The following is an 11,016-nucleotide window of genomic DNA, read 5'->3' on the forward strand; positions in this document are numbered from 1 at the left end:
AAGGACACAATCTAGAAACGGAAGCATTCAGGAACAAGGTTGTCCAGCTAGCACTTTTCTCCCCTTTGGCTAGTCAGTGTCCTCTCTTGTCTCTTGTCATCCTGTTTCAGTTGTCTTCCCACAGTCTGGTCTTTTATGCTTTACAAACACATGAAAGAAAATTCCACTTACTTTCTAGAGCCACAAATGAACTCAGGCTCTTGTGCCACTGGTTTAAATTGTGTCCACATTTCAGGTTCCTTTGAGGGAAAATTTGATTAGTTTAGCTTAGTCCAGTTCTCCATCATTGGTTCATTTAGTATAGCCATGGGTTTGGGGTCCAAAGTGCAACCTAGTTAGTTGGAAGATTCCTAAGAGTGGGGGCAGGCCTTAGAGAAGGTGGTGTGTTGGCTATTCTAATTAGAGACCCACAGAAGTTTCTAGATATTTTTCCTTTCCTAGAAAAATTTTATTTATAGCTCATCAGTTTCAGTTTATGTGCCCTGAAGAGTTAAAGTATAGGGCATATACTCTTTGAATACCATTATTAATTCCAATGGGTTAAATCTGAAAAGAAAGAAACATCAATTGAGCTATCAGCTGTTAAAGTGTGTATACATTTTTTGGGGGGCCCCATATATATGCATATCTTTTGGTGAATGAGGGCCAGTAGGTCTCACCAAGCATCTTTGTTGGAACTTCCTAGTACAGAGTTTTTTAAAAAGATTTTAAAAATTGGTTTTTAGAGAGAGAAACATCTATGTAAGCCATCAGCTGCTTCCTGCATGCCCCCTACGGGGGATCGAGCCCACAATCCTGGCATGTTTCCTGACCTGGAATCGAACCAGGAATCAAAATGGCAACCTTTCGGTGCACTGGAGGATGCCCAACCAACTGAGCCACACTGGCCAAGACCCTAGTGCAGAGTTTTAACTAAAGTTCTTTAAAAAAAATTATATCTATATCTATATATATATATATATATAGATATGTAAATATATATAATATAGAGAGAGAGAGAAACATCAATGATGAGAGAGAATTGAGCCGCAGCCCAGGCATGTGCCCTTGATGGGAATGGAACCCGCCATCCTTCAGACAGTGCTCTATCCATTGAGCCAAACTGGCTAGGGCTTAACTAAAATGTTTGATTGGAGTGGGGAAGGAATGCGGGTGGGGTTCAAATGAACACATGGGATAAAGGTTTTTTGTTTGTTAGTTTTTTTAATTTTCAGAGAGAGGAAAGGAGAGGGAGGGAGGGAGAAAAAAGGAGAGAGAGAGAGAGAGAGAGAGAGAGAGAGAGAGAGAGAGAGGGAGAGGCATTAATGTGAGAGTGAAACATTGATCAGCTGCCTCCTGCACACCCCCTATCGGGGTTAGAGTCCGCAACTCCAGGCATGTGCCCTGACCTAGAATTGAACTGAAACCTTTCTGGGCATAGACGGCACCCAACCAGCTGAGCCACACTGGCCAGAGTGCGATAAAGGTTTAACAAAAGGACATGAGCAAATGAGAGGCTTAGTGGAAATTCAGTGGTTACTTATTTATTTTTCATTGATTGCTTTTATAAATTTTAATCTCTGGGTACCTTTTACATTATTGAACAGCACTTAACTATTAGGAAGCAATAGAGAATTTGAAGGGTGGGACTTCTGTAAGTGAATCTATAGTCACATTATTTGGGTGGTAGAAGGGACTTGTTACTGTTGGTAAAGGATCAGTGAGACAGTATAAACTTGTATATTAACATGTTTTTGTAGTCTTTAATTATTAGTTAATTCAGAAGCAAAATTGCTTAAATAATTTTTTATTACTTAAATCTTATGTTAGTATATTAGTGTATCAAGATTTTTTAAAATTGATTTTAGAGAGGAAGCAAGAGAGAGAGACATACACCAACTGGTTGCCTCCCGAAAGCACCCCAACCAGGGATGGACCCCAAAACCTGGGTATGTATTTTTACTGGGAATCGAACCCACCACCTTTTGGTGTACGGGATGACACCAAATCAACTGAGCCACACCGGCTAGGGCAGTATATTGAGATTTTTGATGCAAAGCCTAGGGATTATTAATAAAAGTGATCTATTATAAAGTGATGTATTGAATGACAGGTCACAGATGTGACTTCCTGTGGTATTTCTTTTTCAGCCAAGGTTTCTTTAGTAAATTGGTTGCAGCTGAATTCATTTTTAAGGTAGAAGAGTCCATTCTCATATTGTATATTTTCTTTAATCTGGATGTTGAGGTAAGGGTTATTCAAGATTTTGTGAAGTTTAAAAAGATTTCCACATAACCTCTGTAAAGGTGTCAAGGGTTTGGGGAATCCTCTCTGGAAAACATTGACTTGTAGTGAGATTATCAAATAACATGGTAATATTTATGACATTGTAATTTTCCATAGGATAGTTCACAGTTGCTAATTTTGTTCTTGTTCTTTTATCAAAAGGGGGAGAGAAAAGAGAAACATTTACATAATGTTCAGAAATAGTGGGAGAATGATAGTAATAGCTTTTCTTATAGTGATATTGTGGTCAGTATGTTCTTTGGGAACAAAGCTCCTTTTATTCAAATTGTCGTGGGTCTGGAGGAAGTCTCAAGAGCTCTGGTCTCTTCAGTATTGGTCCCTTGGTTATAGAGACTGGCCAGGAATTGGCAGAGGTACTGTCTTGGTACTTTCTAAATAATAAATCATGGCTAAGGCTGTGAAGACATGTCCACATCCAAGGCTCTCATGATTAGATCATTGGGAGTTGAAGTGGTGCTGCCCAAACCATGGCCAGTTGAGTAAAACCATCCTGAAAGCTCAGTGGGACAGAGCTTTAATTCATGTTCTGGAATCTGAGCCTCTCCTTTAATCTTTTATACTGCTCCACCATAGTTAATGAAGTTTGTAATAGTGTGTTATGAGAATACTACATACACTTCCCTATATTGCTTGCTTAATCAAGTGATGCAAAGACGGGGTAGAAGTTGGCGGAGAGTGGAATAGAGTGATAGATTGGGAAAGGAGAAAAAGGGACTTTCACAAAATGAATTCCTCTGAAAATTATAAGGAGACAAGAGGCCTGGTGCATGAAATTCATGCACTGGGGGTGGAGGGGGCATCCCTCAACCCAGCCTGTGCCCTCTCACAGTCTGGGACCCCTCGCTCCTTACCACCTGCCTGCTTACTGCTCCCTTTCGCTCTGCTCGCTGCTCCTTAGTGCTGCAGTGAAGGTTTCCGACACCTCCCCTGCACTCGCCAGCTGTAAGCCTGGCTTTTGGCTGAGCGTGCTCCCCCTGTGGGAGCGCACTGACCACCAGGGGGCAGCTCCTACATTGAGCTGTCATTCCACTTGTCATAGCGACCAGTCATTCCACCATTCAGTCAATTGGCATATTAGGGTTTTATTATATAGGATGGGGGAGAAACGGGAATCAAGGAAAACTGAGCACTATATCAGTATGTAGTGAAAAGCTTGTGACCTTTACAATTTTTTTTTGTTAATCTTTACCCAAAAATGTTTTTCCATTGATTTTTAGAGAGTGGAGGGAAGGGGAGAGACAGAAACATCCATGTGAGAGTGACACATCGATTGGTTGCCTCCCACATGCCCCTGGGATTGTGTGCCTACTGGTATAACCGAAGTATGTGCCTTTAACTGGAATCGAACCCGGGACCATTCAGTCCGTGGGCTGATGCTCTATCCACTGAGCCAAATCGGCTAGGGCGCGTGTGGCCTTTTAAGCAGAGAAATGTGGGTTTAATTTTCTGTAACTTCTTACATATATATATTTTTATTGATTTCGGAGAGGAAAAGAGAGGGAGAGATAGAAACAATGATGAGAATTATTGATAAGCTGTCTCCTGCACGCCCCCTACTGGGACCCCACCCACAACCCAGGCATGTGCCCTGACTGGGAATTGAACAGTGACCTCCTGGTGGATGCTCAGCCACTGAGCCACACCAATTGGGCTTCTGTCACTTATTACCTGCCATTTTAGGTAAATAAGTTAACCACTTGAAATTGTGTTTTCCTTACCTGTATAAAGTATATCCCATGGTGGTTGTGGGAATTAAAAATCTAAAATGCCCAGTACAATGCCTGACACATAGTAAATAGGCTCTCAGTGAGTGGTAGCTTGTCTGATTGTTACTACTATGTAAATTGGTAATTTTGATTATAAAATTTCATATTTATAATTTGAATAGAGACATCAGTGGGTTCTGTTTGTAAGTCTTTTGTCTTTGTTTTATTTTCAATCTAACAAATATTTGAATACCTTTTTTGTGCCAGCCAGGTGCTGGGCTAGCCATAATGGTGAGCTAAACATGAAAGGGTCTGTCTTGTGGCCGAGGCAGTTAAAAAATCATAGAATTAAATTTCAAAATGTGAAAAGTCTCTCTGTCCTTGGAAAAGATACATTTTTAAAACCCTACATACTTTTTTAATAAGTGTCACATTTTGGATCATGGTGTTCGTGTCATTGGTATTTTATGCTCCTTGATATACTTTCCAGGGTATATTTGTTTGTTCTGCGTTAATAGGTGTATTTCTTTTGTCATTTTTCTTTCTCTGAGATGGACATTCTCACCTTTTTGATCTTAGGACTCCTTTATCTTCTTAAAAGTTAGAGAACCCCAAAGAGCTTTTGGCTTTTTAGTTACATCTACATATAGTTGTCATATTGAGAAATTTAAAATAATTTATTAATTTATTTTAAAATAATCTCATTACATGTTGACATAAATATATTTTTGGGAAAAGTACCTATTTCCTAAAACATTTCTAAGAAGTTTGGTGAGAAGAGTCGCATTGTTTTACCTTTTTGCAAATTACTTTTGCTTTATAGAAGGCAGCTGGATTCTCTTACCTGCTTCTGTATTCAATTCGTTGTTTATTACTTTGGTTGAAGTATATGAAGGATATGTATGTAGTTGGAAAAGGGAGGAGTATTTTAAGAACCTTTTCAGATAGTTGCAGGCATTTTTGATAAACTAAAATTCAGCAAGTATTCATTATTAAAGATTAGTTGCAATGTGAAATCTGAATTTATCAATGCACCTTTTGTACTGTTACATTAAAATACATTGGTCTCGCACATTTAATGGATATTTTATATTACACATTATATAAAAAAAAAATCACATTTGTTAATGTGAACACCCATCAAAAAAAGCCCTTCAAGTATTGAGAAAGTCTAAGTACTTGAAAACCTGTCAAGCTTATGGTGGTGAATAGGAGTTTTCCAAAATTTTAATTTTTGCTTGAAAGCTCAAATTTTATAATTGGCAACAACTGTACTGTCAATTGTTTTCCGTGAAGTGACAGTTTCACTTTGTTCATTTAAAAAATTTTTTTTCATTGATTTCAGTGAGAGGAAGGGAGAGGGGGATAGAAACAGCAATGAGAGAATCATTGATCAGCTGCCTCCTGCACGCCCCCCTACTGGGGATCGAGCCCCAAACCCTGGCATGTGCCCTGATGAGGAATTGAACCGTGCATGACCTCCTTGTTCATGGGTTGATGCTCAACCATTGGGCCACTGGCCAGGCATCACTTCGTTCATTTTTGAAAAGTATGTTTGCTAAATATGTAGGTCTGGATAATCATGTTTGTGTGTCAGCTCTTCTTTCAAGTTAAAATAATGTTCTATGAAAAAAATGAGTTCACAACTCAAAACAATCTCCTAAGTGTCTTTTCTTTGAGACCATGGTGTGCAGCAGAAGTGCTTTATGTATATCTCCCATTTCATTACATAGAACATTAAAAAGATGTATACAAAGGGATCAAGATGAATAAAATCAATCATTTTTACTGCTTTATCTAGGGTATTCTTTTTTTTTAATATATTTTATTGATTTTTTACAGAGAGGAAGGGAGAGAGATAGAGAGTTAGAAACATCGATGAGAGAGAAATATCGATCAGCTGCCTCCTGCACACTCCCCACTGGGGATGTGCTCGCAACCCAGGTACATGCCCTTGACCGGAATCGAACCTGGGACCTTTCAGTCCGCAGGCCGACGCTCTATCCGCTGAGCCAAACCGGTTTCGGCTATCTAGGGTATTCTTAAGTAAAACTGGCTTTTTTCTCTCCTGTGAATATATAACAGTGGTAGTCAAGAATACAATGATTGCCAGTACATTTTGGTGCCATTAATTTGATGCTAAGGAGCCAGCAGCTTTCCTCATCACAGCTTTGCATGATCAGTGCAGTGCTAACATAGTGAAAAAATGCAAATAATACCTTAATATTATTATAAAAATTGTTTTGGCATCATGGATACCTTAAAGGAGTTCTGCTGGAAGACTGAGGATTGTTGCCCTGGGGAATGGAGCAGTTTTCATTGTTAGGTTTATATAAGCTACATTGATTTTTTTTAAAGCATTAATTGTTTGAAATAGAAACTGGAATAATAAACACATCATTGAAGATTTTTAGATTCAGTGAAGGTTTAGTGCTTGGTAGATATATATGTGTTCATAAGTTGTGATAATAGTCTTCACCAGCACTGTTTGACAGAACTTTCTGCTGTGATAGAAATGATCAATAAATCTGCACTATCAAAGACTGGAGCCACTAGCCACATGTGACCATTTAGCACTTGAAATGTGGTTAATGTGACTGAGGAACTGCATTTTTTTAAATGTACAAAACCTTTTTTATTACAAGTCATATTTCCTTATTTTTATATGTAGTAGGCTTTACTTATTTATTTAATCTTCACTCAAGGATATGTCATTGATTTTTAGAGAGAGAAAGGAGAGGGAGAGAGAGAAACATTGGTCATCTATGTGAAAGATAAACATCAGTGGGTCGCCTCTCATACCCTTTCTTCCTGCACATGTCCTAACGGGATCGAACCCAAAACCCTTCAGGATACAGGATGATGCTCCAACCTTTTGAGCCACCCAGCTAGGGCAGTAGGCTTTATTTTTAAAAACAGTTTTAGATTTACAGAGAAATTGAGAAAGTGGTTCAGAGAGTTCCTATATATATTACAACCAGTTTTCCCTATTAACATATTATTAAGGTACACTTACTACAGTTAATGAACCAATATTGATACAGTGGGGCCTTGACTTACAAGTGTCCCGACTAACGAGTTTTTCGAGATATGAGCCGTCTCTCGGCCGATTTTTTGATTTGAGTTGCGAGCTAAAATTCGGGTTACGAGCCAGCTTCAGATACCCCACCGCTAGTTGGCGCAGCGAATGTCACAGTGAAACACCACATCAGCCCAGCATCACGTGTCTCACTCGTTCACTTTTTGATTTGACATACAAGTAATTTGAGTTACGAGTTCCGTCACAGAACAAATTAAACTTGTAAGTCAAGGCCCCACTGTACATTGTTACTAACTAAAGTCCATAGTTTATTTGGATTTCCTTAGTTTTGTCTAGTGTGTTTTTCTGTTCCAGGATCCCACCCAGGATACCACATTACATTTAGTTAGGGTAGATCTTTGTCTGAGGCCCTTATCCCTAGAATTGAAGTAGCCAAAGGAGAGAAAAGATCAGAGGAGGAAGGTGAGAGCCTTATCATCTGCTCTGTCACAGTTGCTTTCAGCATGAGAAAGAAATGCTAATAGGGTGGCCTTGGAACTTAGAATATTTTGCTCACATTCCCTCAGACGCACTTTATGCCATTATGTCCACTTTATGCCCTTTTTTGACTTCTTCCTCAAAGGTTTGAGTGTTCCTATGTTTAAGATGTTCTAGGACTAGGACTAGTTCCCTCAGAATTCTTGAGGGCTGCTAATTTCACTGTGCCATATACTATTGTCATCATCTGTTGGGAACTGAATGAAAGTTCATCTGTTAATTCGTCCTTTTTGTAGTTCCATCTTCATACCACCCTGAATTTTTTCTTTATACCCAATCTCTGTTTCATTTCTTTCCAAGATATTTTTTCTGAGGACTCTGATATGTCACTTTTGTGTTAAACCGTTCCATGTGCTAAACTGTTCATAGGATGTTTTCTAGTACTTTAAGGTAGCTGAAGCCCATCTTGCCCTGATAATTTTACCTTCTCTTTCACCCTCAGGCTGCCAGTACATTTTCTTGCACAGTGGTAGGTGCAATAGCAGACAGAATCAGGATCTTCATCCTGTTTCATTCAGGTGCCTGTTCTATTTCTTTACTAGGGTGACCATTCAGCTTGCTTGCTCCTGTTGTCTCTATATAATTAATACCCTTTCACACAAACATTTTCTGGTTTAGACGATAGATTATATATAGTCACCTTAGTCATTATTCCTCCATTTTTTGTGCAAAATCCCTTTTCCTTTGAAGTTCATGCTGACAATACAACCATGATTCCCGTTATTATCATCAGATAGAGACTCTGGTCTCACCCTTTGATTCATTGTCTTTTCTGCTCTCTCCTTTCTACTATTATCCTGAGGTGACTTCAGAGTTCTCCCAGGCTCCTGGTTCCTTAACTTATCTGCACTCTGATTATTCTAGTGTTTTCAATTTTATCCCTACCACACCAGTTTTTGGATATTGCCAACATCTCCAATTTGTAAACTCTCTTCCTTCCCCATTGTGCCTAAATCACACTTTAGCCAGAACCTTCCACTTTGCCCTCTTACTCTTCCATTCATTGCTGACAAACCTGTTGTCATCTCCTCTGTCATTTGCCTACTTACCTGAGAGAATTGAGGCCATCAAATGTTACTTATCCTCAGCCTCCTAGCCCCCACCCGCCCCCCCAAAAAAACTAACCCAAAATCACAACAACCCACAGAATGTTTGGAGGCATCCTAGTCATCTGGTTCTACTTTCCTCTTGTCACTAGTCCATAGGAGTATAGGAGTGGAGTCTTTTTTTTTCCTTATTTGTTCTCTGAAACCCCATACCTGCTGCCTTCTCAGAGACTTCTCTTCCATGATATATTTACTAAATTGTTTCTTCACTTTTTTATTCTACTAATACTTTTCCATTAGGATATTTTTAGTTAATTTATTATTATTTTTTTTATCTGACAGTCCCTCCACCTCACACTGCCTCTGGGTCACTGACACATTCTCGGAGGGAGGGGGAGGGCCATTAGGATATATTTATCTAGAATAAAAAATGGAAAATTTCTTTCTACTGGATGTCATTTCTCTTCACCTTTTCACAGCTAAGATTCTATAAAGAATAGACTGCATTTGTAGCATTTCCTTTTTCACTTCCCTGCCATTACTCATCCCACAGAAGTCTGGCTCTGTCCCCACCCACAGTTCTATACTGTGCTCTTCAAATCACCAATGATTTCATTGTGGAAGCCAATGAAGACTCTTTAGTCTTTCTCTTTTTGACTTAAACATTTGAGACTTTTGAATTCTTCCATTAAAAACAACTGTACCAGAACTATCTTTGTTGTATACACAAATTAGAAACTTACTAGGAAAGGATTACCCATAATTCCACCATTCAGAAGTAAAAACATTAACATCTTGTGGCATCCTTCCTATATAATAAAAGGCTAATATGCAAATCAACCAAATGGCGGAACGACCAGTTGCTATGATGTGTACTGACCACTAGGGGACAGACGCTTAATGCAGGAGCTGCCCCCTCGTGGTCAGTGCGCTCCCACAGGGGGAGCACCGCTCAGCCAGAAGCCCTGAGCCGGGCTCACGGCTGGTGAGCGCAGTGGCAGAGGCGGAAGCCTCTCGTACCTCTGCGGCAGTACTAGGGATGTCTGAGTGCCAGCTTGGGCCCGCTCCCCGCGGGCTCTCGGACTGCGAAAGGGTGCAGGCCGGGATGAGGGAACCACCTCCCCGCCATGCATGAATTTTGTGCATCTGGCCTGGCCTCTAGTGTTTATATATATATATGTATGTATTTTATTTTTAAAAATTTTTATTGAATTTATTGGGGCGACATCTATCCTATGTAATAAAAGACTAATATGCAAATAGACCAAAGGGTGGAACAATTGAACAACCAGTTGCTATGACATGTGCTTGCCACCAGGAGGCGCACGTGCAACATGGCAGGCATCAGCAGCAGGCAGCAGAGTGTGGAACATGGCGGGCATTGGCCGCTTTATGATGGTGGAGCAGATGAGCAGGGATGCCAGACCAAGGCGGGGCACCAGTCACTGTCATTGGGGCAAGGCTCTGGTGGTTACTGAAAATTCCTTGCTCCTGTGCACCTTGGTCCCGCCTGGCGCTTGCACCTGCTACTGGCGCCGGCCCCGCTCGCACCCACTGCTGGCGCCAGAGCTGCCGCTCACACCCACTGCCCACACCAACACTGCTCACACCCACTGCTGGTGCCGACCCTAATTGCTTTGTGCCATCAGAGGGTGTGAGTGGCGGCTGCCAGCCCTGATAGCCCCTAAGGGCTTCCCCACCTCCCCTTGCCCCTGAGGGGCGGTCAGGGCAGCAGCTGCCGCTCACACCCGCTGATGGTGCCAGCCCCAATTGCTCTGCGCAGCCAGCGGGTGCGAGCAGGACCAGCACCTTCCATGTGTAGGAGCAGCAGCAGCAGGAGTGGAGCTGCTTGCATACAGAGAACCAGGGGCTGTGGTGGGAGGGGCTAGGCAGGGGCACAGAAGATGGGCCAAGACCCAACCCTGTGCTAGCACAGCCTCATGGCCCACAGTTCCTTTCTAGGTGCATAAATTCGTGCATTGGGCCCCTAGTCTACACTAATAAAAGAGAAACATGGTGATTGGCGTACGACCGCTACACTTCCCGTTGGCTAATCAGTGCGATATGCAAATTAACTGACAGCCAAGATGGCGACCGGCAGCCAGGCAGCTTAAACTGAACATGAGGCTTGCTTGCTTCAGTGACGGAGGACTCCAATGTTCCCCGACTGCCCTGCAGGCCTCTGAGCGGGCAATTTGAAACATAGTAACATATAGAAGCTAAAAAGAACTCCAGAAACCTGCTTTCAGTGAGCGGGGATCTCAGAGCTGGAGTCATAGCTGAAGTTATACATTGTTTCGATTACCTACTTTCAGCAGCGGAGGCCTAAGAGCTGGAGCCTCAGAGCTAAAGCTGGCCCAGAATTAAAAAAAAGAAAAAGAAAAAAAGGAGCGGTTGGGAG

The 11,016-nt window shown here is 41.3% G+C and overlaps 1 protein-coding gene across 6 annotated transcripts in view; it reads left to right on the top strand.

Annotated features, from left to right (window-relative positions):
* GIGYF2 (GRB10 interacting GYF protein 2) overlaps window positions 1–11,016 on the top strand; it is a 133,081-nt gene that overhangs the window by 5,862 nt on the left and 116,203 nt on the right. The window lies entirely within an intron of this gene.

The sequence above is a fragment of the Myotis davidii genome, unplaced genomic scaffold (assembly GCF_000327345.1).
Source record: "Myotis davidii unplaced genomic scaffold, ASM32734v1 scaffold370, whole genome shotgun sequence".
Taxonomy (NCBI): domain Eukaryota; kingdom Metazoa; phylum Chordata; class Mammalia; order Chiroptera; family Vespertilionidae; genus Myotis; species Myotis davidii.